At 31.0% G+C, this 25,555-nt stretch overlaps 1 long non-coding RNA gene across 1 annotated transcript; it reads left to right on the top strand.

Moving 5' to 3' along the window:
- The first annotated feature begins 6,666 nt into the window (after positions 1–6,666).
- LOC133615965 (uncharacterized) lies at positions 6,667–19,240 on the top strand. The gene is made up of 3 exons (XR_009816800.1): positions 6,667–6,896; positions 17,098–17,197; positions 17,469–19,240. It is a non-coding gene; the product is annotated as an uncharacterized lncRNA (long non-coding RNA).
- The last annotated feature ends 6,315 nt before the right edge of the window (positions 19,241–25,555 follow it).

Below are 25,555 nucleotides of genomic sequence, written 5' to 3'. Positions count from 1 at the left end.
AGGTTTATTAGCATTGGCATGGCGTATGCTACTATTTACGTTTATTAGCTTGTTTATTAGCTCCAGCTTGCCTAACGCTAATATTTATGTTTATTACCTTGTTATTAGCTCCAGCGTGCTTAATGCTACTATTGATTGATTGATTGATTGAGACTTTTCTTAGTAGATTGCACGGTACAGTACATATTCCGTACAATTGACCACTAAATGGTAATACCCCAATAAGTTTTTCAACTTGTTTAAGTCGGGGTCCACTTAAATATATTTATGTTTATTAGCTTGTTTATTAGCTCCAGCGTGCCTAATGCTACTATTTGTGTTCATTAGCTTGTTATTAGCTTCAGCGTGCTGAATGCTACTATTTATGTTCATTAGCTTGTTATTAGCTTCAGCGTGCCGAATGCTACTATTTATGTTCATTAGCTTGTTATTAGCTTCAGCATGCCGAATGCTACTATTTATGTTCATTAGCTTGTTATTAGCTTCAGCGTGCCGAATGCCACTATTTCTGTTATTACCTTGTTTATTAGCACCACTGTGGCTAATGCTACTATTTATGTTTATTAGCGTGTTTGTTAGCTCCAGCGCGGCTAATGCTACTATTTATGTTTATTAGGTCCAGCGTGCCTAGTGCTACTATTTATTTGTATTAGCTTGTTTATTAGCTCCAGCGGCCTTAATGCTACTATTTATGTTCATTAGCTTGTTTATTAGCTCCAGCGTGGTTAATGCTACTATTTATGTTTATTAGCTTGTTTATTAGCACCACTGTGGCGAATGCTCCTGTTTATGTTTATTAGCTTGTTTATTAGCTCCAGAGTGGTTAATGCTACTATTTATGTTTACTAGCTTGTTTATTAGCACCAGCGTGGTTAATGCAACTATTTATGTTTACTAGCTTGTTTATTAGCTCCAGCGTGGTCAATGCTACTATTTATGTTTACTAGCTTGTTTATTAGCTCCAGTGTAGTTAATGCTACTATTTATGTTTACTAGCTTGTTTATTAGCTCCGGTGTGCCTAATGCTACTATTTATGTTTACTAGCTTGTTTATTAGCACCAGCGTGTTAAATGTTACTATTTATGTTTACTAGCTTGTTTATTAGCACCACTGTGGCGAATGCCCCTGTTTATGTTTATTAGCTTGTTTATTAGCACCAGCGTGCCTAATACTACTATTTATGTTTTGTAGCTTGTTTATTAGCATCAGCGTGGTTAATGCTACTATTTATGTTTATTAGCTTGTTTATTAGCACCAGCGGGGTTAATGCTACTGTTTATGTTTACTAGCTTGTTTATTAGCTCCAGCGTGGTTAATGCTACTATTTATGTTTTCTAGCTTGTTTATTAGCACCAGCGTGGTTAATGCTACTATTTATGTTCATTAACTTGTTTATTAGCACCAGCGTGGTTAATGCTACTATTTATGTTTATTAGCTTGTTTATTAGCACCAGCGGGGTTAATGCTACTGTTTATGTTTACTAGCTTGTTTATTAGCTCCAGCGTGGTTAATGCTACTATTTATGTTTTCTAGCTTGTTTATTAGCACCAGCGTGGTTAATGCTACTATTTCTGTTCATTAACTTGTTTATTAGCACCAGCGTGGTTAATGCTACTATTTATGTTTATTAGCTTGTGTATTAGCACGATCGTGGCCAATGCTCCTGTTTATGTTTATTAGCTCTAGCCTGGCGGCTAAAGCCCCTATTTATGTTTATCAGCTAGTAAAGCTATTTTTATATCAGCACAAAGCTAATAAAGCTATTTGCATGTTTAGTAGCATTATGTGGCAAATGCTACGATATACGTTTATTAGCATTAGTGTGGCTAATGTTGTGCTAGCTCAGGTGCGTTATAGCGTATACTCGCTGCTAGCTGTGTTGAGCATGTCCTTCCCTAAAATAGTTAAGAAGTTAGCTTAGAGTGAAAGTTTCCCTTCATGACGGACTTTGGTGTGACCAAGATGGCGGTCAGGCGGGGGGAAGGGTCACGGGGTCACGCTTCCTCCCAGCTTCCTTAGAACAACAGCGGGCGTACAAGAGCGTCCTAGCAGCACGCGGGGATTATTGTCTAAGCTGCGACCTGTTTGCTTAACCTCGCCACCGGCCCCCCGCCGAGAGGTCAAGGTAGCGTCGGCGGCCTCGTCCTCTGGCGCTCGTCCTCCCGCCGTCCCACAAAGACCTCCTCCTCTGGCTTCTCACGCCGCCTCATTACCTCGATTACATCACACCTCGTCAAGCACGCCAGATGTAGCACATGGCTTCCTGCTAATGGAGGAGAATAACACGATGGCGCCGCTAACAAGTCGCTACATGCTAATGATAGCAGTGTAACTGTTAGCCCCAATTAGCAGTGCTAGCTAGCTGACCTTGTAGAAGAGTAATGTGTGTGTGTGTGTGTGTGTGTGTGTGTGTGTGTGTGTGTGTGTGTGTGTGTGTGTGTGTGTGTGTGTGTGTCCTAATGCAAACATAAAGTATGGAAGTCAGCCCGTTGGAACGTGGCAGCAGGTTAGCGAGCGCTAACGCTAACAAGCGATCATGTCCTCACATGTCTTCCTCAACTTATTTACCTCTTTTATTTTTATCTTTATTACTTTTTACGCTAGCATTTTATTTCATTGTAGTAGGTTTTTTTATTGTAGTAATGTATTACTTTTTTACTGTAGTATTTACTTTTTTACTGTAGCATTTACTTTTTTACTGTAGTGTTTAAATTCATTGTAGTAGTTTATTTTATTGCAGTAATTTATTACTTTTTTTACTGGAGTATTAACTTTTTACTGTAGTCTTTAAATCCATTAAAGTAGTTTATTTTATTGCAGTAATTTATTACTTTTTTACTGGAGTATTAACTTTAATACTGTCGTTTTTAAATTCATTGTAGTAGTTTATTTTATTGCGGTAATTTATTACTTTTTTACTGTGATATTAACTTTAATACTGTAGTATTTAAATTTGTTACAGTAGTTTATTTTATTGCAGTAATTTATTGCTTTTTACTGGAGTATTAACTTTAATATTGTAGTTTTTCAATTCATTGTAGTAGTTTATTTTATTGCAGTCATTTATTACTTTTTTACTGTAGTTTTAACTTTTTTACTATAGCATTTTATTTCATGATGGTAGTTTATTTTATTGTAGTAAAGTATTAACTTTTTTACTGTAGTATTTAAATTCATTGTAGTAGTTTATTTCATTGCAGTAATTTATTACTTTTTACTGTAGTATTTAATTTCATTGTAGTTATTTTATTGCAGTAATTTATTACTTTTTTACTGTAGTATTAACTTTTTTACTATAGCATTTTATTTCATTGTAGTAGTTTATTTTATTGTAGTAATGTATTAACTTTTTACTGTAGTATTCAAATTAATTGTAGTAGTGCATTTTAATGCAATAATGTATTACTTTTTTACTGTAGTATTAACTTTGTTACTGTAGTATTTAAATTCATTACAGTAGTTTATTTTATTGCAGTAATGTATTACTTTTTTACTGGAGTATTAACTTTAATACTATAGTTTTTAAATTCATTGTAGTAGTTTATTTTATTGCAGTAATTTATTACTTTCTTACTGTAGTATTAACTTTTTTACTATGGCATTTTATTTCATTATAGTAGTTTATTTTATTGTAGTAATGTATTAACTTTTTTTTACTGTAGTATTTCAATTCATTGTAGTAGTTTATTTTATTGCAGTATTTTATTACTTTTTACTGTAGTATTTAATTTCATTGTAGTAGTTTATTTTATTGCAGTAATTTATTACTTTTTACTGGAGTATTAACTTTAATACTGTAGTTTTTAAATTCATTGTAGTAGTTTATTGTATTGCAGTAATTCATTTCTTTTTTACTGTAGTATTAACTTTTTTACTATAACATTTTATTTCATTATAGTAGTTTATTTTATTGTAGTAATGTATTAACTTATTTACTGTAGTATTTAAATTAATTGTAGTAGTTTATTTTATTGCAGTAATGTATTACTTTTTTACTGTAGTAATTAATTTCATTGTAGTAGTTTATTTTATTGCAGTCATTTATGACTTTTTTACTATAGTATTTACTTTTTTACTGTAGTATTTTATTTCATTGTTGTAGTTTATTTTATTGTAGTAATTACTTTTATTAGTATTTACTGTTTTTCTGTAGTATTTTATTTTATTGCAGTAGTTTATTACTATTCACAGTAGTATTTTATTTCCTTTTGAACTTTGCGCCTAAAACAGTCTGGATGGTTCTTTTCCTCTTTATTCTGGAGGACACGACGTCCACAGTTTCCAAAAACAATTTGAAATGTGGACTCGTCAGACCACAGAACACTTTTACACTTTGCATGAGTCCATCTTAGATGATCTCGGGCCCAGCGAAGCCGGCGGCGTTTCTGGGTGTTGTTGATAAATGGCTTTCGCTTTGCATAGTAGAGTTTTAACTTGCACTTACAGATGTAGCGACCAACTGTAGTTACTGACAGTGGTTTTCTGAAGTGCTCCTGAGCCCATGTGGTGATATCCTTTACACACTAATGTGACTTTTTCATGCAGTACCGCCTGAGGGATCGAAGGTCACGGGCATTCAATGTTGGTTTTCAGCCTTGCTGCTTACGTGCAGTGATTTCTCCAGATTCTCTGAACCTTTTGATGATATTATGGACCGTAGATGTTTGAATCCCTAAATTCCTTGCAATAGTATAAATATTACACAGGTGTGTTGTATTAATATGCTAATTAGACAGTATGATTATTACACAGGTGTGTTATATTAATATGAATGATTGATGGGTTCTACATGTAAAGCGACTTTGGGTACTTAGAAAAGCGCTATATAAATCCCAGTTATTATTATTATTATTATTATGCTAATTATACAGTGTAATTAATACACAGGTGTGTTGTATTACTATGCTAATTAGACAGTATAATTTTTACATAGTTGTGTTGTATTAATATGCTAATTAGACAATATGATTATTACACAGGTGTGTTATATTAATATGCTAAATAGACAGTGTATTTATTACACAGGTGTCTTATATTAATATGCAAATTAGACAGTATGATTATTGCAGAGGTGTCTTATATTGATATGCTTATTGGACAATATAATTATTACACAGGTGTGTTATATTAATACGCTAATTAGACAGTGTAATTATTACACCGTTATGTTGTATTAATATGGTAATTAGACAGTATAATTATTACACAGGTCTGTTGTATTAATATGGTAATTAGACAGTATAATTATTACACAGGTGTGTTGTATTAATATGCTAATTAGACAGTATCATTATTACACAGGTGTGTTATATTAATATGCTAATTGGACAATATAATTATTACACAGGTGTGTTATATTAATATGCTTATTGGACAATATAATTATTACACAGGTGTGTTATATTAATACGCTAATTAGACAGTGTAATTATTACACCGTTATGTTGTATTAATATGGTAATTAGACAGTATAATTATTACACAGGTCTGTTGTATTAATATGGTAATTAGACAGTATAATTATTACACAGGTGTGTTATATTAATATGCTAATTAGACAGTATAAGTATTACACAGGTGTGTGACATTAATATGCTAATTAGACAGTGTGATTATTACAGAGGTGTGTTATAGTAATATGCTAATTAGACAGTATCATTATTACCAAGGTGTGTTATATCAATATGCTAATTAGACAGTATAATTATTCCTCGGGTGTGTTATATTAATATGCTAATTAGACAGTGTCATTATTACACCTTGTCAAATGATATGAAAGTATGTATTAATCACAAAGATTATTATCAAGGGTTAGGTCAGGCTGATTACAAAAATAGACACCAATGAAATACTGCAAAAGTAGGGACTCACAAAGAACTGATGAAAAATAAATGGACATATAAGTACACTGTGCTAAAATATATCAAACTAAATTAAATATAAAAAACAATAACATATATGGTTTCTAAATAAACTGTCAATAAAATCAAAGTAAAAATAAATATACAGCTTCACCACTTTAGTCATAATTTTTGGCGCTTAAAAAGTTTGTTTGATATCGTGATGACTGCCACAAGTAGTGGAAAAGTGTATTACAACTGAGTACCTGTTTGAGAAAACAAAAAAATGTCGACGTCCCTCTAGGGGGCGCTCACGGCCCAACAATGGTTAAGAAACACTGCAATAAACCATATCTAATTGTATTTACAATTCACAAAATATGTGAAAATACCGTTTAAACATCACAAAATGCCACAAATTCAGCCATTTTGAATACCTTCAGTAATTTCCGTAGATTCTACGTCAGTGTAGTAACACTTCTGCACTCTGACCATATTATTAGAGCAGTCATACTGGAAATCCGCAAACATTGTAAAGAGATGTGCTGTTTATCATTCACAATCCTTATGTAAGACAAGAACACATATGCTTTTATTTTGTTATGCATTCTAAATTGTAAATAAAATATCTAAGAATTGAGTCAACAGATGGAGGCTCCTCTCATTATACTCAATAAAAAAGTGCCAACAATACTCCGTTTACATGTCGTGACCTGAAAATGAAGCAAATATGAGTGATAATGTTATTATAAGTGCTAACGCAGACGGACTATTTTAGCCGCGAATTGATAGCAGGGAGCTAATGCTAGCTCAGGCTGCTATTGTTGACACACTGTAAGGCAGTGGCTGCTTCTGCTTGGTCTCAAACTTGCTAAAAGTACATTCTAGATTATAATTCATGCATCTCTCACCTGCTAGTAGACAAATGTGGCAATGGAGCGACTAGGCTGCTCCACTTTCACGTCCTCCGAAATGGCCAAAAAGACCCTCGGAGAGGATTGTGATTGAATCTTCATCTCGACAGAATGATGCGAGCGAGAGTGTAAATATTCCAGTAAGTGTCACATTGCTTACTTCTTTATTTTTGTACTTTGCTTACACTTGTTGGGTTGTTTACATTTAGACTTTGGTCAAAGTGTGCATTTAGTTGACTTGATGTTCGTGCTGTCAAATGACACACTTTCAAAACCAGATGGATTTGGAGTATTTACTTCAAGTAAGAGCGCAGTATTTGTACACAAGAGCCGTTTTGTTGTCATTTTGTAAGATGTTTGACTCGACTGTACCAACTTAAAAATATTGTCAAGATGTAAAGTTCAGGTAACTTCAAGTTAAGGAGCGCTGCTATCCAAATAAACTGCACGATTCATCTGCAACTAAACATTATTTATCAAATCATTTTTCTGATTAATCATGAATTAACTTCTTGTTTTTGACTCTGTTTACATTGTTTACTTTTTACAGTGTTTACTTTCTTTAAATTGTTTTCTTTGTTTACATTTTACAGTGTTTATTTTGTTTAAATTGTTTTGTTTGTTTACTTTTTACACTGTTGACTTTGTTTAAATTGTTTTGTTTGTTTACTTTTTATAGTGTATACTTTGTTTAAATGGTTTCCTTTGTTGACTTTTTACAGTGTTGAAATTGTTTACCTTTTGCAGTGTTTACATTTAGTTTCTTTACTTTTGACGGTGTTTTAATTGTTTAATTTTTAGTGTCTACATTGTTTAGTTTGTTGACTTTTTCCAGTGTTTACATGGTTTACTTTTTAGTGTCTACATTGTTTAGTTTGTTTACTTTTTACAGTGATTGCGTTGTTTACTTTTTTACAGTGTTTAAATGGTTTACTTTTTAGTTTTTACGTTGTTTAGTTTGTTTACTTTTTACAGTGTTTAACTAATTTACTTTTTAGTGTCTAAGTTGTTTAATTTGTTTAGTTTTTACAGTGTTTACATTGTTTATTTTAGTGTTTATGTTGTTTAGTTTGTTTACTTTTTACAGTGTTTACATTGTTTACTTTTGAGTGTCTACAATGCTTAGTTTGTTTACTTTTTACAGTGTTTACATTATTTACTTTTTAGTGTGTACGTTGTTTAGCTTGTTTACTTTTTACAGTGTTTACATTATTTACTTTTTAGTGTCTACGTTGTTTAGTTTGTTTATTTTTACAGTGGTTATATTATTTACTTTTTAGTATCTTTGTTGTTTAGTTTGTTGACTTTTTACAGTGATTACGTTGTTTAATTTGTCGAATTTTTACAGTGTTTAAATGGTTTACTTTTTAGTGTCTACGTTGTTTAGTTCGTTTACTTTTTACAGTGTTTAAATTGTTTACTTTTTCAGTGTTTACGTTATTTAGTTTGTTTACTTTTTACAGTGTTTAGATTTTATACTTTTTAGTGTCTACGTTGTTTAGTTTCCCCCCCCCCACTTTTTACAGTGTTTACATTATTTACTTATTAGTGTCTATGTTGCTTAGTTTGTTGACTTTTTACAGTGTTTACATTATTTACTTTTAAATGTCTACGTTGTTTAGCTTGTTTGCTTGTTTGGTTTTCTTTGTTTACTTTTTACAGTGTTGAAATTGTTTGCTTTTTGCAGTGTTTACCTTTAGTTTCTTTACTTTTGACGGTGTTTTAATTGTTTAATTTTTAGTGTCTACATTGTTTAGTTTGTTGACTTTTTACAGTGTTTACATTGTTGACTTGTTACATTGTTTACATGGTTTACTTTTTAGTGTCTATATTGTTTAGTTTGTTTACTTTTTACAGTGATTACGTTGTTTACTTTTTTACAGTGTTTAAATTGTGTACTTTTTAGTTTTTACGTTGTTTAGTTTGTTTACTTTTTACAGTGTTTAACTTATTTACTTTTTAGTGTCTAAGTTGTTTAATTTGTTTAGTTTTTACAGTGTTTACATTGTTTATTTTAGTGTTTATGTTGTTTAGTTTGTTTACTTTTTACAGTGTTTACATTGTTTACTTTTTAGTGTCTACAATGCTTAGTTTGTTTACTTTTTGCAGTGTTGACATTATTTACTTTTTAGTGTCTACGTTGTTTAGCTTGTTAACTTTTTACAGTGTGTAAATTGTTTACTTTTTAGTGTCTACGTTGTTTAGTTTGTTTATTTTTACAGTGTTTATATTATTTACTTTTTAGTATCTTTGTTGTTTAGTTTGTTGACTTTTTACAGTGATTACGTCGTTTAATTTGTTGAATTTTTACAGTGTTTAAATGGTTTACTTTTTAGTGTCTACGTTGTTTAGTTCGTTTACTTTTTACAGTGTTTAAATTGTTTACTTTTTCAGTGTTTACGTTATTTAGTTTGTTTACTTTTTACAGTGTTTAGATTTGATACTTTTTAGTGTCTACGTTGTTTAGTTTTCCTCCCCACTTTTTACAGTGTTTACATTATTTACTTATTAGTGTCTATGTTGTTTAGTTTGTTGACTTTTTACAGTGTTTACATTATTTACTTTTAAGTGTCTACGTTGTTTAGCTTGTTTGCTTTTTACAATGTTTAAATGGTTTACTTTTTAGTGTCTACATTGTTTAGTTTTTTTAATTTAATTTAATTTAATTTTAAATTGTTTACTTTTTAGTGTCTACGTTGTATAGTTTGTTTACTTTTTACAGTGTTTAAATTGTTAACTTTTTAGTGTCTATGTTGTCTAGTTTGTTTATTTTTTCACAGTGTTTACATTATTTACTTTTTAGTAGGGGTGTGGGAAAAAATCGATTAAAATTAAAATCGCGGTTCTCACGTTGTGCAATTCATTATCGATTCTCATTTTTCAAATTTTTTATTTTTTATTTTATTTTATTAATTAATCCAACAAAACAATACACAGCAATGCCACAACAATGCAATCCAATTCCAAAACCAAACCCGACCCAACAACACTCAGAACTGCAATGAACAGAGCAATTGAGAGGAGACACAAACACGACACAGAACAATCTAAAAGTAGTGAAACAAAAATCATCAACAACAGTATCAATATTAGTTACAATTTCAACATAGCAGTGATTAAAAATCCCTCATTGACATTATCATTAGACATTTATAAAAAAAAAATTAAAAAAAGAACAATAGTGTCACAGTGGCTTACACTTGCATCGCATCTCATAAGCTTGACAACACACTGTGTCCAATATTTTCACAAAGATAAAATAAGTCATATTTTTGGTTCATTTAATAGTTAAAACAAATTTATATTATTGCAATCAGTTGATAAAACATTGTCCTTTACAATTATAAAAGCTTTTTACAAAAATCTACTACTCTGCTTGCATGTCAGCAGACTGGGGTAGATCCTGCTGAAATCTTATGTATTGAATGAATAGAGAATCCTTTTGAATCGGAAAAATATCGTTTTTGAATCGAGAATCGTGTTGAATCGAAAAAATCGATTTATAATCGAACCGTGACCCCAAGAATCGATATTGAATCGAATCGTGGGACACCCAAAGATTCGCAGCCGTACTTTTTAGTATCTTTGTTGTTTAGTTTGTTGACTTTTTTACAGTGATTACGTTGTTTAGTTTGTTGACTTTTTACAGTGTTTACATTTTTACTTTTTAGTGTTTATGTTGTTTAGTTCATTTACTTTGTTAGTGTTTACGTTGTTTAGTTTGTTTACATTTTATGGTGTTTACATTATTTACTTGTTAGTATTTACGTTGTTTAGTTTGTTTACTTTTTACGGTGTTTACATTAATTACTGTTTTTAGTGTTTACGTTGTTTAGTTTGTGTACTTTTTTACAGTGTTTACATTATTTACTTGTTAGTGTTTACATGGTTTAGTTTGTTTACATTTTATGGTGTTTACATTATTTACTTTTTAGTGTTTACGTTGTTTAGTTTGTTTACTTTTTACTGTGTTTACATTATTTACTGTTTTTAGTGTTTACGTTGTTTAGTTTATTTACTTTTTACAGTGTTTACATTATTTACTGTTTTTAGTGTTTATGTTGTTTAGTTTGTTTGCTTTTTTACAGTGTTTACATTATTTACTGTTTAGTGTCTACGTTGTTTAGTTTGTTTACATTTTATGGTGTTTACATTATTTACTTGTTAGTGTTTACGTTGTTTAGTTTGTTTACTTTTTACGGTGTTTACATTATTTACCGTTTTTAGTGTTTACGTTGTTTAGTTTGTTTACTTTTTACGGTGTTTACATTATTTACTGTTTTTAGTGTTTACGTTGTTTAGTTTGTTTACTTTTTACAGTGTTTACATTATTTACTGTTTTTAGTGTTTACGTTGTTTAGTTTGTTTACTTTTTACTGTGTTTACATCATTTACTGTTTAGTGTCTACGTTGTTTAGTTTGTTTACATTTTATGGTGTTTACATTATTTACTTGTTAGTGTTTACGTTGTTTAGTTTGTTTACTTTTTACGGTGTTTACATTATTTACCGTTTTTAGTGTTTACGTTGTTTAGTTTGTTTACTTTTTACGGTGTTTACATTATTTACTGTTTTTAGTGTTTACGTTGTTTAGTTTGTTTACTTTTTACAGTGTTTACATTATTTACTGTTTTTAGTGTTTACGTTGTTTAGTTTGTTTACTTTTTACTGTGTTTACATCATTTACTGTTTTTAGTGTTTACGTTGTTTAGTTTGTTTACTTTTTACGGTGTGTACATTATTTACTGTTTTTAGTGTTTACGTTGTTTAGTTTGTTTACTTTTTTACAGTGTTTACATTATTTACTGTTTAGTGTCTACGTTGTTTAGTTTGTATGCTTTTTACAGTGTTTAAATGGTTTACTTTTAATGTTTACATTGTTGAGTTTGTCTACTTTTTACAGTGTTTGTTTACTTTTTACATTGTTTACCCTGTTTAAATTGTTTTCTTTGTTGAGTTGTTTTCTTTGTTTACTTGCGACTTTAAGTGTTTTCATGGACAAACGTGGTAGATTCAATTTGAATTTCTCTACTTTTTCTCTCTCTTCTGCTGCTTTCCGGGCTCCAAATTGAAAGTCAATTCTTGACGGTCGCCCGTCTCACAAGATTTGTCTTTTTTAAAAACTAAATCTTTGCTTGACCTCTGAACTCCTTGGAGCAGCTAAGAAGCTGCCGTGTTTCAACAAAGACTGAGATGTCAATTAAACCAAGTGTGTGTGTGTGTGTGTGTGTGTGTGTGTGTGTGTGTGTGTGTGTGTGTGTGTGTGTGTGTGTGTGTGTGTGTGTGTTTGCGTGCGGAAACGAAAAGCAGCGTAAAAACACGGAAAGTGTCCTTCCTCACTTCCTGGACTTCTATCGTCGTAGTAGAGGTCAAAGCGAGCGAAGGCCGAGACTTGGAGGCGGAGCCAAGAACGCGATACCTGGACGGACCAATCCGGTGTCAGCGCTCCATCAAAGTGGAAAAAGTCAAAATGGCGGCCTTCATCGTAATTGAAGGCGACGGCGTGCCAGCGATCCGTGCAGACTATTAGTGTTGTCACGGAAGGCTGCGGCTGCTACTGAGCATGCTCAGTGCGTCTGCATCCAGGAAGGTCACGTCGCCCGGGTATACGCTCGCCGCCGTTGCCTGGATTCTGCACGCGATCTTCTGCCCAGGGCGGGGGAGCGAGCGCGTCGTAACGCTTTTTATGTATTATTTTTTCCATTTCCTGTCTAGTTTGTTTGAAAATAGCAAATGTTGTTTCGCGACGTGTTGGCCCACATTTTTGCACGCATCGCCACAACAAATACACGCCACCGCGTTCTCAACAATATTCTAAAACACACTTTTACGATATTTCAACAATATTTTAATAATATTAAAAACACTTTTTCACATTTATGCCACATTTTGACTATATTTTAACAATACCAAAAACACATTTTAACATTTATGCAGCATTTTAACAATATTAAAAACACTTTTTAACATTTATACCAGATTTTAACAATATTAAAAACACTTTTAAACATTTATACCACATTTTAACAATATTTTAACAATACTAAAAACACTTTTTAACTTATATACCACATTTTAACAATATTTCAACAATATTAAAAACAATTTTTAACATTAATGCCGGATTTGAACAATATTTGAACAATACCAAAAACACATTTTAACATTTATACCACATTTGAACAATATTAAAAACATGTTTTAACATTTATACCACATTTGAACAATATTATAAACACTTTTTAATATTTATGCTACATTTTAACAATATTTTAACCATATCAAAAACAACTTTTTACAATATATACCACATTTTAACAATATTAAAAACACTACTACTAACCTATATAAAGCAAACATTTATAAATACACATCAGTAGGCTAAATGAACCTCTTCAACATTATATTAAAAACACCTTTTACCATTTATGCCACATTTTAACAATATTTAACAATACTAAATACACATTTTAACATTTATTCCACATTTTAACAATATTTTAATGATACTAAAAACACATTTTTAACATTTATACCACATTTTAACAATATTTCAACAATATTAAAAACAATTTTTAACATGAATGCCGCATTTTAACAATATTTGAACATACCAAAAACACATTTTAATATTTATACCACATTTTAACAATATTAAAAACACGTTTTAAAATGTATCCCACATTTTAACAATATTATAAACACTTTTTAATATTTATGTCGCATTTTAACAACATTTTAAGAATATTAAAAACACTACTACTCGCCTATATAAATAAACCATTTATAAATACACATCAGTAGGCTAAATGAACCTCTTCAACAAATATTAAAAACACTTTTTACCATTTATGCCACATTTATACCACATTTTAACAATATTATAAACACTTTTTAATATTTATGCCGCATTTTAACAATATTTTAACATTACCAAAAACACATTTTAACAATATATACCACATTTTAACAATATTAAAAACACTACTACTCGCCTATATAAATCAACCATTTATAAATACACATCAGTGGGCTAAATGAACCTCTTCAACATAATATTAAAAACACTTTTTACCATTTATGCCACATTTTAACAATATTATAACACTCATAAAAACACATTTGAACATTTATGCCACATTTTAACAATATTAAAATACTTTTTAACATTCGTACCACATTTAACAATATTTTAACGATACTAAAAACACATTTTTAACATTTATACCACATTTTAACAATATTAAAAATACATTTTAACATTTATACCACATTTTAACAATATTTTAACAACATATAAATAATATTGAAGCTAATAATTAAACAACATTCCTCCAACATTTTAACAATATTTAAAAAAACATGTAAATAATATTAAAGCTAATAATTAAACAAAATTCCTATGACATTTTAACAATATTCAAAAACACATTTTAACATCTATAGAGTTATAAGTGTTGTTTAGTGACGTGTTGGCCCACATATCCAAAACATTTGTATTCATATTCAAAAACATGTTTGTACAATGTTTGCACAACATTTCAACAACATTTGTACAACATAAAAACATTTTAACATTTATACCGCACTTCAACAATATTTTAACAACATTAAAAAAACACATTTTAAAATGTATACCACATTTTAACAATATTTTAACAATTTTAAAAACACATTTTAACATTTATATCACATTTTAACAATATTTTAACAACATGTAAATAATAGTAAAGCTAACAAACAACATTCATACAACATTTCAACAATATTTTAACAATATTTAAAAAAAATATTTTACAATATTTGCTCCACATTTCAACAATATTAAATGAAAGCACTTTTACAATATTTGCACAACATTTCAACACAATTAAAAAGCACATTTTAACATTTGTAAGTGTAGTTTAGCGTCATGCTGGCCCACATATCCACGCATCATGCTCGCAGCTCACCGCAACAAATACATCTGCACAAATTATTTTTTTAATTAATTATTCAAAAGCCCATTCTACAATATTTGTTCACCATATCTACAATATTTTAACAACATTACGAAACAATTTTTTACAATATTTGCTTGATATTTGACCATTATTTCAACAAAAAATATAATATTTTTTTTCACAAAATTTGCCCCCCATTACAACAACATTTCAACAATATTAAATGAAAACACTTTTACAATATTTGCACAACATTTCAACACAATTAAAAAGCACATTTTAACATTTATAAGTGTTGTTTAGCGTGGTGCTGGCCCACATATACACGCATCACGATAACAGCTCACCACAACAAATACATCACCACTAATTATTTTTTAAATTAATTATTCAAAAGCCCATTCTACAATATTAGTTCAACACATCTACAATATTTTAACAATATGAAAAAAACACATATTAGCAATTATGCAACATTAAAACTATTTTAACAATATGAAACATTTTATTTTAAAACATTTTATGGAACAATATTTTAACATTCAAATAATATTATAGATATCATTCAAACAACATTTAAATAACATTTCAAAAATATTTTAACAATATTTGAATGATAGTAAAAATAACATTTTAACAAAATGTTTTCAACGATACTAAAAATTAAATTTCAATAACATTTAAACTACATCTAAACAATATAAAAGACAAGTTTTAAACGGCTAAATATGAAAAAAAAAAACACACTGCTCGCATTCCAAAGAAAAAATCGAATATTTTTAAAATATTTCTAAGGTTCATAATTAAGACTTTTATTCTAAAAGTTTTTCAGAAGAAAATATATACAGTATATTCACACATAGTGTCCCTCTATGTGTGAATATATGATTAAAAATGTGTGTGTGTGTGTGTGTGTGTGTGTGTGTGTGTGTGTGTGTGTGTGTGTGTGTGTGTGTGTGTGCATCCCTAAAAAATGCAAGTGAATTTATAATATTTGGTTTTCATTTAGGAATAGAGTCCGTCTATGTGTGAATAAATGATAAATTCTGTATGTTTGTGTGTGTGTGTGTGTATGTGTGTGTGTGTGTGTGTGTGTGTGTCCTTTAAAATGAAAGTGAGGTATATTTTTATTGTTTATATTTATTATGCGCACACAAACTTTATTTTTAAATATAATTTTTTATTAGATAGGCTCCAGCACCCCCCGCAACCCCGAAAGGGACAAGCGGTAGAAAATGGATGGATGGATTATACTACGGTATACTTGTCAGTGACATGTATATTTTTCATTTGATATATTTGAAGTATATAATATTTTCTAATTTACTCATGTGTATAATATAGTAAATGTATAAATAATTTGTTGTATAAGAATGATTTTTATATATAAGACACACACACACACATACACACACACACACACACTTATATATATATATACAAAAACACATATATATACATGTATACACACACACACACGCACACACACACACACACACACACACACACACACACACATATATACATATATATATATATATATATATATATATATATATATACACACACACAAACACAAATATACAGTACATACACATTTATACACACACACGCACACACACACGCATATATATATACAACATTGGAATAGTTTTCCTTAATTATTCTCAATTAAAAGGAAAACGCAAACAAATACTTTAAACAGAAATTAAGTACAACATTTTTAGAATACACGCAAAAATGATGTAAATTAAAGTATGTACACAAAATAAAGGGATAAGTAAAACTAATTCAAATGTTTACATGCAATAAAACAACTACAATCGTTGAAATATTTATATGGAATAATAAGATTAATGAAGATCATTTAAATGTTTACATGCAATAAAAATAACTAGAATATTTAAAACGTTTACATGGAATAATAAGATAAGTGAAACTAATTCAAATGTTTACATACAATAAAATAACCAGAATAATTGAAATATCTGTATAGAATAATAAGTAAAACTAATTAAAATGTTTACATACAATAAAATAACCAGAATAATTGAAATATTTATATTGAATAATAAGTCAAACTAATTCAAAGGTTTACATACAGTAAAATAACTAGAATAAATAAAACGTTTACATGAATAATAAGAAGTAAAAATAAGTACATTTTTTATGTGCAACAAAAACATTTCATGTAAACATTTTTTCAACCAGTTTAGTGTATTTTTATGCTTTTAAAACGTCCTCTACTTATATAATTCCACATAGTTTTAGTACAGTTGGAATGTACAGTACTGTACTGAATACACAACATGTAGTAGAAAGTACAGTAGAGATGAAGTTTTTTTTCATGTATTTCAATCAAACTCATCTTTGCACCGCTTTATTCCTCACGCTGACAGGAAGTGACACGTGCTGACAGGAAGTGACACGCGCTGACACGTCTTCACACTTTTGGGCGCCCGGGTCCTCCACGCCACGTTTGGACCTGCAGCGAGTCAGGTGCACACACACACACACACACACACACACACACACACACACACACACACACACACACACACACACTTGAAGAGAACACAAAACACTCAAGTCCAAACAAAACAAAACTTATTTGATGAAACCAAAAACTTTTCTACACGGAAACAAAATCAGTGTGTGCGTGAGTGTGCATGTGCGTTTCCATAGCGATGATGCTCACTATTACAAGCTAGCTTTAGCCTTGTTGTTGTTGTGTTGAAAGAGTGACGTCGCGCTTCCACTTCCTGTTCAGTGCGGCTGAACTTGGCCAAGAGGACGCGTCATGTGAGCCGTGTTTGGCGAGACCAAGGTGGAAACAGGAAACAGGAAACAAAAGTGAAGGAAGGGTCAAAGACGCCAACAGCAGCTAACGAGTGGTCTGGTTGAACTTTGGACTTCCTGGTCAGTCTAAGGAGGTGAGGGGCCAGGCGACCTCCGACCCCTGCATCCTAAGCACTGACAAAGTCTGAATGACAGCTGAAAGGAAACGAGCAGTCGACAAATCTTCTTCCTCTGAAGAAAGACGGTCTGATTCTAACTTTTTATTGATGGTTTATACTGAGATTTAAAAATAATGACACAGGCAAATATTTGTTTTCCTCATTTCTCAAGAGTATTGAATGACGATCAGGGTAATAATCAGAGTAAAACTGTAAATAGTTGTAGTATTTATATTTACTGCATGAGTCCATCAATACAATCGTGTCATCAACAAAACAATATTATTTATTCTCTCTTTTTATTGCATTCAATTAGAGATGTCTACCGATATTATCGGCCGATAAATGTTTAAAAATGTGATATCGGAAATTATCGGTATCGTTTTTTTTATTATCGGTATCGGTTTTTTGTTGTTGTTTTTTTTTTTTTTTTTTATTAAATCAACATAAAAAACACAAGATACACTTACAATTAGTGCACCAACCCAAAAAACCTCCCTCCCCCATTTACACTCCTTCACACAAAAGGGTTGTTTCTTTCTGTTATGAATATTCTGGTTCCTACATTATATATCAATATATATCAATACAGTCTGGAAGGAATACAGTCCGTAAGCACACATGATTTTGCGTGCTGCTGGTCCACTAATAGTGCTAACCTTTAACAATTAATTTTACTCATTTTCATTAATTACTAGTTTCAATGTAACTGTTTTTATATTATTTTACTTTCTTTTTTATTCCAAAAAATGTTTTTAATTTATTTATCTTATTTTTTTAAATTATTTTTTTTTAAAAGGACCTTATCTTCACCATACCTGGTTATCCAAATTAGGCATAATAATGTGTTAATTCCACGACTGCATATCGGTATCGGTTGATATCGGTATCGGTAATTAAGAGTTGGACAATATCGGAATATCGGATTTTGGCAAAAAAGCCATTATCGGACATCCCTACATTCAAATCATTGAGCTGAATAAAGTTATTGTGCAAAATAAGTCAAGAAAAATAAAATAAAATGCATTTGTAAAAAGTACTGTTGTATAAAATACTGTCGGAAAAATACTGTTGGGAAAAAGTAGTATTGTAAAAAGTATTGTTGGAAAAAGTACTGTTGTAAAATAGTATTGTTGTAAAAAGTATGAATGTAAAAAGTACTGTTGTAAAATAGTATTGTTGCAAAAGGTTTATTGTAAAATGGTATTGTTGTAAAAATGTATATTGTAAAATGGTGTTGTTGTAAATAGTACTATTGTAAAATGGACTGTTGTAAGATAGTATCGTTGTAAAAAGTACTATTGTAAAAAGTACTATTGTAAAATATTATTGTTGTAAAAAGTTCTATTGTGAAAAGTACTATTGCAAACATTACTTTTGTAAAATGTATTGTTGTAAAAATTACTATTGTAAAAAGGCGTGCTGAGATAGGCTCCAGCGACCCCAGAAAGGGACAAGCGGTAGAAAATGGATGGATGGATGGACTGTTGAAAAATAGTTTTGTTGTAAAAGGTACTATTGTAAAAAGGACTGATGTAAAATAGTATTGTTGTAAAAAGAACTATTGTAAAAAGGACGGTTGTAAAATAGTATTGTTGTAAAAGTACAATAGTAAAAAGTACTGATGTAAAATAGTATTGTTGTAAAAAGTACTATTGTAAAAAATACGGTTGTAAATTAGTATTGTTGTAAAAAGTACTGTTGTAAAAATTACTTTTGTAAAAATAGTACTGTTGTAAAAAGTACTATTGTAAAAAATACTGTTGTAAAAAGTATTGTTGTAAAATAGTAGTGTTGTAAAAAGTACTATTGTAAAAAGTACTGTAGTAAAATTGTATTGTTGTAAAAAATACTGTTGTAAAAAATACTATTGTAAAAGTACTGTTGTAAAATGGTATTGTTGTAAAAAGTACCAATGTAAAAGTACTGTTGTAAAATAGTATTGTTGTAAAAAGGACTGTTGTAAAACAGTACTGTTGTAAAAAGTAATATTGTAAAATGGTATTGTTGTAAAAAGTACTATTGTAAAAAGGACTATTGTGAAAAGGACGGTTGTAAAATAGCATTGTTGTATAAAGTACTATTGTAAAAAGGACAGTTGTAAAATAGTATTGTTGTAAATGTACTATTGTAAAAATTACTGTTATAAAATAGTATTGTTGTAACAAGTACTATTGTAAAAAATACTGTTGTAAAGTTACGATTGTAAAAAGTACTGTTAGTTTGGTTTCTCAGCCCCCGGGTTTGTGTTTCTTGGTTGCCATGGGTGCTGATTATTTTCCACCTGCCTCTGACTAGTGGTCGGGACGCTCACCTGCTCCCGGGCACTAATCAGAGAGCTGTTTGTTCCTGCCTCTCGCCTCACTGGCTGTTTTGTTACTGTGGAGGGAGAGTGTGATCAGCGCGACCGCAGGAGCAAAGGTCACCGCCTCTGTCGATGGTGTTTAGGGCGGAGCACCATCGGATAGGGGCATGTGCGGACGGCTCGACACAGCTGGCAGGTGAGTAGATTTCACAGGTGGTACATGGTAATCTAATCATCTGTTGTCTTTAACAGTGAGCGGCCGGTAGCAGAGAGGAAGAGAGGATACGGACGTGGCTGAGAGGTCACGTTCTACTGGAGAAAAAACTTGTGTTAAAACAATTGTTCATTAAAACCTTGGTAAAACCGGCACGCTTGGCTCTTGTGCCGAGTCTACAGTGGAGCTGCTACGAAGCGACCTCCACAGTTACGTTTGAATACCTATTGATTCTTGTTCCTGTGCTAAGCTTCCTGTGCTATCGGCACACTTTTCTGTTTATTTGTATTTCCTTCCTGATTTATGAGAATAAATCATTTTTCTCACCTGCATGCTGCTTCCGGAGGTCCATCTGCATCTTGGGTAAACGACCAGCGCATAAAGATGCGACCCAACCCTAACAGATATTTGATCACTTGTCAGGCCTGCAGTATTTACTGAAGTTTTTTTATTTTTTTATTCTGTATTATATATTGATTTAAGTATATATTTATTACTCTATATAATCTATTTATTGAAGCACACATTTATCATTCTGTATTATATATTTAAGTATATATTTTGTATTGAAAATTATTTATCTATATAAACATTTATTATTCTATACTATATACTTATTGAATTTTATGTTTATTATTTTACATAGTATATTGAAGTATGTATTAATTTTTATATTATACTGTATTAATTGTTTATGGAACTTTATGTATTATTTTTACTGAGGTATACATTTTTTATTGCATATTTGCATATATGTTTAAATGTATATTATTATGTATTTATATATTTTTAAACATATATTTACTACTGTGAATACATACACTGTGTGTATGTATTCATTATTTGTTACACGTCCTATTTTCTATTAAGTTTTTTTTTCATTTATTTATTTTCTTTTTTATAACTTCGCTTGCTTGACCACTTCCTGGTTAGGCCCCGCCTTCCTAGAAAGTGATTGGTCACTTGATTTGATCAGCAAACGATTACAAGTTTTTTGTATTGACGTCATATTCATGGGCTAATAAAGTAGTTATTAATTTTTTAGGGACACACATGGACAAAAATGAAATAATTATGTGGAATTGCTTTTGAAACCCCACCTAAAAAACAGTGGTTCCCCTAAAAGACTTATTGTTCCACAAAATAAATGGACTTGAAATCAATTTAGCGTCGGCTACACCAGCCTACTAGCCTAAACAAGTGGCTAACAGGAAGTGGCTAACAGGAAGTGGCTAACAAAAGTTTTTTTTTTTTTAATTGAACAATGTACATACAAACATATTCTCAATGAACACAAAAACCAAGGCACTTTCAAAAAATCTCGACAATTACAAGCATCAATCAGGTTGAGCAAATAGTCTTTCACAAAACATGTAAAAAAAGAAAAGAAAACTAAAGCAAATACAAATAGAATATAAAAACAAATTATAAATAAACATTTAAAAAAAAATAGGATAAGATGCAACATTCAAACAGACAAAAAAAAGGCTAATCTTTATCACTTTAATTTTTTGCATTATAAATGGACTCGAACTCAATTTTAGCGTCAGCTACACCAGCCTACTAGCCTAAAAAAAGTGGCTAACCGGAAGTGACTAACAGGAAGTTAATCAGGTTGAGCAAATAGTATTTCACAAAACATGTAAAGAAAAGAAAACTAAAGCAGCTACAAATGGAGTATAAAAATAATAATACATGATAATTTTAAAAAATAGGATAATATGCAACATTCAAATTTTGCATTATAAATGGACTTGAACTCAATTTAGCGTCAGTGGCTAACAGGAAGTGGCTAACAAGCGGTAGCTAACAGGAAGTAGCCAACCTGAGGCGATCAATTAAATGGCGCCTTGGTGCCTGCTTGTGACAAAGTATCTCTTTCAGAAAAAAAAATACTCAATCTTGTTGACACATGCTCTACTTTCTACTAACTGTAAGTCATCCAACCTCCCTTTTTATTTAATTTCCTTTCCGTCTGACACACTTTCACTAGCTTTCCTGAGCTAGCCTCCCGGAAGTAGCTTTAGCCTTTCCTGAGCTAGCCTCCCGGAATTAGCTTTGCCTTTCTCGGCTAGCCTCCTGGAATTAGCCTGTTGGCGCTAGAATACAAAAAGTACCCCTGACTAACTAATAAATTCCTGCTAACAAATCCCCTACCAACTAGTCGGCCATGTTTCCTACGCTCAACAGCATTTGTCAACTAGCCAACATAGGCTAGCCCCTACTAGCTTCCTAAGCTAGTAGGGGCATATACTAGCTAAGCTAATACAAAGGCTACCTAGTTACCCTGTGAATTAACCTCACCTATCCCAGAAAAGTATCCTCAACAAACTATTGTGTTTCTGTGTGTCCTACTGTCTGCTAACTTTACGTCATTCGATGTATTTATGTCATAATTAACCATATGCACCTAATTAGCAGCTAGCCTACTCCATTCCATGTAAACAAGTCACCAGTAATTAACTAACTATTGTTATTCTGTTATATATATATATAAACATATACAGTAAAATCTTGCAAAAATCTACTTTATGAGAAGATATAACCTGTGACGCGCACATTGGTGCTGTAAAGTGATGACATGAATCGGAATGTATCACAGCAAATCATAGCAATCTACAAGATTGCTCAGTTATACAGTAAAAAAAAAAAAAAGGTCAGATTTTACGGTTAAAAAAACAGTACCTCAGTCGCCACAATTTAACCATCAAAACAACAGCAGTACCGTATTTCCCTTTACAGTAATGCACTGTACTGTACAAACAATTGTATGCGATTGTTGTTTTGTTTTGCTCTTTGCTGCTAGTTTCTTATTACCATATTTTTAGGAGTATAAGTCGCTCCGGAGTATAAGTCGCACCGGCCGAAAATGCATAATAAAGAAGGGAAAAAACATATATAAGTCGCATTTTTTGGGGAAATGTATTTGATAAAACCCAACACCAAGAATAGACATTTGAAAGGCAATTTAAAATAAATAAAGAAAAGTGAACAACAGGCTGAACAAGTGTACGTTATATGATGCATAAATAACCAACTGAGAACGTGCCTGGTATGTTAACGTAACATATTATGGTAAGAATCATTTAAATAATTATAACATATAGAACATGCTATACGTTTACCAAACAATCTGTCACTCCTAATCGCTAAATCCCATGAAACCTTATACGTCTAGTCTCTTACGTGAATTAGCTAAATAATATTATTTGATATTTTACGGTAATGTGTTAATAATTTCACACATAAGTCGCTCCTGAGTATAAGTCGCACCCCCGGCCAAACTATGAAAAAAACTGCGACTTATAGTCAGAAAAATACGGTATATAGAATCTACGGTAAAAAAAAAAATGGCAGCAGAGTCGGCAGAATTTTTTTCTTATAAAAAGACCTCAATGTTTGGACTCTAATTACTCCACTGTCAAAATATGAACCTTAGACTTTATGGTTACAAAAAAAAAAAAAAACACACAGTGAAAATAACAGTCATACTTGTTGTTATCCATTTACTAGTAATGCTCTGTAAAAACAACAAGTGTACATTTTACGGTAAAAACAAAGTCACCCGGAATGAACAGTGGAGCTGTTTTTCATTTAAAGTAATGCACTGTTAAAACGATGACTGTAGATTTTACGGTAAAAAACCCCAACAACTGGCAGCTAAGTTGCCAGATTTTTACTGTAAAAATATAAGAGGTATTGTTTTTTAATTTACAGTTATCCACTGTAAAAACAACAACTTTCTTTTGTTGTTTTCTTTTATTTCACTTAAAATAAACTAACAGAAAGACCACAATATTTGGACTCAAATGCATCTCCGCTGTCGGAATGTCAACCGTAGACTTTAGGGTAAAAAGAGGGCTGAATGATACGGTAAAAAAAAACAATGATATGTTTTTTTTTCCATTTCAAGTCATGCAGTGTAAACAACAGGCGTTGATTTTAAAAATCACCTGAATTTGACCATGGAATGAACAGTGGTGCTGTTTTTTATTTCACAGTAATGCACCGTAAAACAACTTTATGGTAAAAAAAAAAAAAAAAAAGAGCAGTTACCAGAATTATGCTGTAAAAATAAGCGCAATACACTTTCTTCATTTACAGTAACACACTGCAAAAACTACGGCCAATTTTACGGTGGAATTCTGGCAACTGAGCTGCAATTCTTTTTTACTCTTATTTTTTTTAATTACCGTATTTTTCGGAGTATAAGTCGCACCGGAGTATAAGTCGCACCTGCCAAAAATGCATAGTAGAAAAGGAAAAAAACATATATAAGTCGCACTGGAGCCCGGCCAAACTATGAAAAAAACTGTGACTTATAGTCCGAAAAATACGGTACATGATCTTCTTTGCTGTCCAGTCCATGAACTGAACTTTGACCTTCCTTTTTCTCTGTAAAAAAGTCTTTAACAAGCGATGAAAAATGAAGGTGACAGTTAAAAAACGTGCAGCCATATTAAAATATTATTTAATCACAAAGTGTGTGGTAATAAATAAAGTAATTGATGACACATTGATCAGTGAATTTAACTAACTTAAAAAAAATCATCTTCATCATCTATGTCAATCAAACGTCCTTAGCCATTCATGTTACCACGGCAACCAATGCATGTTTTCTTATTTCCAAGTGTGTGTGAGTGAGTGTGTGTCAGGATAATTAATAATTTCAATTTATTTTTCCTCTATTTCACTTAGTGTTATCCTGACTTTTAGTCATATTTTCATACATTAATGATATTGACAAAAATATCTTAATGTTATTTCAATTCTTGTGTACAAAAATTGTTCAGCTTTTTGTAAATATGTCAATAATTTATGGAGACACTCGATTTTTGCTTCATCACACACAAATCAATGTCATTTAGGAGCTAACGTAAGTATAAACATAGGGTGTCTGACATATGGACACACATCCTGATATTAATAATAAATATGATGAATTTTTCAACGTCCTCACATTCATAATTTAGTCTTAATGTAGTTTTTATTTACAGGCCACATGACTGCTACTGCAAACTATATAGACATGTACATTATGATAGGGCTACATAGAGCTAATCCATTATTATTATTATTATTATAACACTCAAAAATGAATATTAATAAAGCTGCTTAAGAATATAACATAGATATTCAGTATAAGTCTGCATTATTTTAAAATACACCAAGAATGATTTTGAATCTTCACGCAGAAAAAAAGCCTCAAATGTTGCACGTGTGTGTATTTTTAGGGCCCGCATGGCCCATTGTAATTATTCTTATTGTGTTCATTAATTTGAAATATTGAATATGAAATACTGTACACACGTAGACTTTATGACGTTCATTCCTAATGTGTGTGTGCTAATAATAGAAGCAACAAGCACATTTAAGTAAGA

Source organism: Nerophis lumbriciformis, linkage group LG02 (assembly GCF_033978685.3).
Source record: "Nerophis lumbriciformis linkage group LG02, RoL_Nlum_v2.1, whole genome shotgun sequence".
NCBI lineage: Eukaryota > Metazoa > Chordata > Actinopteri > Syngnathiformes > Syngnathidae > Nerophis > Nerophis lumbriciformis.
This window is presented reverse-complemented; position numbering and strand designations above follow the sequence as displayed.